General features: G+C 40.6%; 1 long non-coding RNA gene across 1 annotated transcript; it reads left to right on the top strand.

The window, feature by feature from the left end:
- The first annotated feature begins 16 nt into the window (after window positions 1–16).
- Window positions 17–631, top strand: LOC117319572. Its single transcript, XR_004530771.1, has 2 exons — window positions 17–199; window positions 500–631. It is a non-coding gene; the product is annotated as an uncharacterized LOC117319572 (long non-coding RNA).
- Window positions 632–5074: the final 4443 nt, after the last annotated feature.

The raw sequence follows: 5074 nt of genomic DNA, 5'->3' as shown, positions 1-5074 counted from the left end.
TAAAAACCATAGTATTAAACCTATGTCGTTTATCTTTTTTTAAAGATATTTCTTGTTTAAATATTATTAGGTCATAACAAACTGCCAATACCATAAGCCGTACACGGCCATCAAGGCTTTTCCGGCGGATGTAGACAACTCAAACCTCTCCCTGGCCACGTCGGGGGTATTCATAGAATGTGTTCCGAATGGATTCAAGGTAAGGATACTCGGTATGCACAAGACACAAGAAAATATTTTAAGATACAAAAATAATATTTTTGAGCGTAGCCTAGCAGTAAAAACTGAAGCAGATAATCCAGTCACAGAATTGATGTTCCTGGTACCAGTGGAAGTATGGTAAGAACGATAACTCTGTATATAGATTGGGTCATCCATTAGATATATTACTGTCGTTGAGCTCAGAATGGTAATTTTAAAATGTTACAATATTACTCTCCCAGTACAATTCTACCTAAGTGGCTGAATTATTTACCATTTTCCTTTTTATTTGTTACAGATGGTAGTCCAATCATGTGAGAGCGCCCCCTATATATTGACGATAGCGACAGATTCCCACCAGGGGGCACTAGCCCCTCAGTTTTATCATATTATTATGGCATAGACAAAAAAATAAAGAATGGCTGAAATAGATCCTATTGGTTTATATTGTATCTCATCACTACAACTTCCGGTGACGAAGAATATCAAGGACATACCCTTTGTGTAATGACACTTTGGCGCAATTTTTACAGTATATTTCCTGTAGCATGTACCTATACGGATGTCGGAATACTGCGAGAATTCATTGGTATCGTCAGCCGGGTCCATCAGTCTCTAGACGTGTCAACACTTGTCCCGGTACGCCCTTGTGATGGTGGGTCGACAGTAAGTTCACTGCTTGTGAATGGTTGGATTCCAGTCTTTCTTTTCACGTCTGTTCCACAACCTGCAATATGCGCGCTCGGCAGCCTCTGCTAATCAGCTTACTGCCGTCTTGCCTGTCTTTCTGACTACTGTATATCCACAGCCTGCAATGTCTTGAATACTGAGCGTGCCAGGAATTATCTGCATCTGACCTCCACATAGACACGGCCAAGTAACTCCCTCGCTCTCTAAATTATTCATTTAGCTCTGTATACTATCTTCCTTTCATTGACCCGGAAGCACCATCATCTTCTTCCCCAGATCTACTCTAGAATGTCGGTGTTGCCCGATGCTGCTTTCGTCCCCTCCCTCCCTTTTTTACAAACTGTATGCCGGATTAATTGTGCTAACGAAGTGGTCTCTTCTTCCATCCCACCACGAGGACGTTTTCCAATTCCGGAAGCACCTGGTCATGCCCCAACCGGTATCGTCCCTGTATATCTTATGCTGAGAGGATATGCCCCATTGTGCCACGTTCCTGGCACAGCTGGCGCTTAAGCTACCCCCCCCCCCCCCCCCCCCCCCCCCCCCCACCCCCCCCCCCCAAAAAAAAAAAATATGTTATGTGATTATAAGTTAAATATTATTAATAATATTTATTTTATTTTGTATCTAGATACCAAAGATTACGGAAAACTGACGGTATGGCATCCTTACCACCAAGTCAAGTGTCAGCTATCAGATCGTCCTGACTGTGACTATCATTATGATCAATGTAAAGACTACTGTGTCAGTAAGTCCTCAAATCCACAGGTGTTAAAATTCCAGGTGTTAAAATCACAGGTGTTAAAATCACAAGTGTTAAAGTAACATGTGTTAAAGTCACAGGTGTTAAAGTCACAGGTGTTAAAATCACAGGTGTTAAAATCACAGGTGTTAAAGTAACATGTGTTAAAGTCACAGGTGTTAAAATCACATTGGATTGTTATATATGTAAAATGTATGTTTTATGTGACCATCAAATGTCTTAGTTCCGGATAATGTCAGCCTGTTAAATTTGTTCATATATTGGTTTCAATATTAGTTTGCCTTGTTGTTTTCCGGAATATAAGAGTTGACGCCACGAAGCGAGAATAAAAGTGTCATGTTGTCATTTCTCTGTGTAATTCCCCGAATGTAACAGGATCCCTAATTCATAGCGCTGCATATATATATATCTGTCCATGAGAAATACCGATCTGACAGCTTCCATCCCGTATCTGCAACTAGAGAGCCCGTTTCCACTTCCCTTGCTTTCCTAGTCCCTTATATGCAGATTTCGACCTGTACCACAGGGGCATGACTAGTTTTATATTAAACAATAGTCAATATATAGGTATTTCTGGCTATTTCTTAAGATAAAACTTAACATGCCCCTGTGCCTGTATCAAAGATCTTATCCTCTTATCGCCTGTTCGTTCCCTCGTCTGGAAATGGGTTGTCCCTAAACCTTGCCGTCATGAGCAGGTTGTTCCTATGATGTCCTGGTGCTTGAGAGCTCTGAAGACCTACCTGCTCCACAGACTGGCTTGCTGACCATTTCCTTCCTGCCTTAGTCTGGATTTATGTGTGTCTTATTTTCTTCTCCTTTGAATCTCGCAGCGTCATCACTTAGCTGGCCTTTGTGACCTTGACCTCCTCCATCAACAATGACAGTGGGAGTTGCAGTGATGATGTCCGGCTGTAGTGTCCAATGCTGGAGACGGTGGGCGGGATTCCAAGCTATCTCCACAGGAAGCTGGTGCTGGATCTTTCCAGTCATTCCACTGTTGTCAGAGGGACCCCGAACAGCACCAAAACAGGCCCCACTTCATCCACTGTTGGCAGAGGCACCTCGAACAGCACCAAGGACCACATTAGTCTCGCATTCCCCAGACTCTCGTCCTCACTCGAGACTGCCTCAAACGAGAGTCTGGTCAGATTGCTATTTGAATTTTGTGACCGGTAGAGGGCGCTGAAATCTGTAAACAAATATGGCAACTCCAGTAAAAGAAACTGACAGAATTCGCTTTCCAGACAGTGACAGGTGTGTTTCTTGTTGTTTAGAAAACAAACAAAGGTACTACATAATCCGAAAAGATAAGAACAAGGGTCCTGCTTTTGAAATTGCATGTTACTGTTACAAGAACAATCTCTGTATCGAAGAAAATGTTGGGACATATGTGTGTTCGCCTTGTTATAAACTGCTGCTACGAATAAAAGACATGGACAGCAGACGGTCACAATTATATGACAAAGTTATGATGTCGTCACAAACATTTATTAAAGTCATATCTGTGAAAAAACGTCTTTCTTACTCATAACGACATCCTTCAGAATAGCGAGCTGCAAATCTTTCAGTTGGAAATCGATGTTTCTTTGCACAAGCGTGAACTCCAGAGCTTCTTGAAACTTTCTCTCAGTCGCCATTTTGTTTGTTTTCTTTATTTTGTGGGTGTGTAGCTGTCAGCCAATGAAAAACTTTACCGATTTTTCGGTAAGCCTCGTTTTAGTATCACAAAATTCAAATAGCAATCTGACCAGACTCTCGTTTGAGGCAGTCTCGAGCGAGGACGAGAGTCTGGGGAATGCGAGACTAGGACCACATGAGTCTCGGCAGAAGTCATATAGCGTGTTCCATTTAGCGGAACGTTCCGGTTGTTCCAGTTCGAACCGGCCGTTCCGGTAAATGGAACGCGACGTTCCGCTGGAACGAACCGGTTCATCTGGCACGTCTCATTTGAGGGTTCCATGTTGGAACCAATATGGCCGCCGTTGAAAGATCTTTGAATCGAATTTCAACAGAAAACGATGAATTTGCATTATAACATGTTGCATAATTATTAATATTTAAGGTATTCTCAGCTTTCATGCCGAACTCAACGACGTAAATCGTTATTGTTTTGCCGGATTTTACGCCTCTATTCTTTAGGCTATATCCGGGCGAAGTGCGTTTTTTTGTCAACAAACACGGGAGAAATGAAATCGTGTGAAAATAATGATCAAAATGTATAATACTTTCAGTGCACTGGGTGTCAAATGAATCACAAATGCCTAAAAGTATCCATAAGTTATTGATTTGATATCGAGTAGACGACGTTCCTGCGCAGACGGTTTCGTTCAACACCTTGACGTTAACGTTAACTAGGCTAACGTTGTAGATAGCAACAGACTGGTCCTTTGCTTGGTTTTAATGTAAGTTATACCTGTAAGAAATGGAGAATTTCAAACCACTTACATTGGTTGGTGCCAAAAAATGGAAATTGTGGCATTTTTTTTATGCGAAAAAACATACACATATTTGGTATTAACATATTGTGTCTTAAATTACCAGTTTAGCGAGTCTTGTCACAATACAATTGCATTTGTAAACTTGGTACCATGTATGTGCATCAGCCAACACATATATTTATCTACACCTGTTTTGTGCTGATGAATAATTGCTGTAGGCATATTGATATTGGTATAACTTTTTAAATTCATTCATATCCTGTTTATTGTAAAACATCACATAATTTTGGCATAAAAGTAAAATTATCAAAGAAAATTTATCTTATTTTATGTTACTTGTGTCCTATTCATGTATAAATGAAAGTTGTCATTTTCGAAGCAGTCCACTTCTTCATCATGACACAAGCCGACACAAGTACACCGAACAGTTTGGTTTGGTTTGGTTTATTTTGTTTAACGTCCTATTAACAGCAAAGGTAATTTTAGGACGGCCCGCCGTGCGTGCGACATGCATGCGTGTGGCTACCCAAAACACACATACGCACTTGCCACACAGAACAGTAGATATACTTATATGTATATATATATATGGGTCAAAGATGCAACGTTTGCGGTACTTTCCAAGTTACATTGGATCCTCATTGGGTCCAACCGCGCCTGTCTTGTAAACCCTGGCGTCATGTACAGAGCCTGGCCATCCTATATATATGTCTGCGAAACCCATCCGGTGGTCAACCACTGTCTGTGCAGATATAAAATGTACATTAAAAGCAGGTGTTCATGTTTCATTTCTTTTATGTATTTGGGTTAAAAACATGTTCTTATATCCCTTCATTAAACCTCGTTGAAAATGAATACCCAAGCAACTTTTGATTAGAAAAAAAAATACGTAAACGCAGAACTGAAAGAAAATTCTTTTAATCTGGTATGAATAAAGCATTATTTAAAAAAAATGTTTTTGTACCTGTAGCACTATAGA

The sequence above is a fragment of the Pecten maximus genome, unplaced genomic scaffold (assembly GCF_902652985.1).
Source record: "Pecten maximus unplaced genomic scaffold, xPecMax1.1, whole genome shotgun sequence".
Classification (NCBI taxonomy): domain Eukaryota; kingdom Metazoa; phylum Mollusca; class Bivalvia; order Pectinida; family Pectinidae; genus Pecten; species Pecten maximus.
Note: the sequence above shows the minus strand (reverse complement) of the source record. Positions and strands in the feature narration are given on the sequence as shown.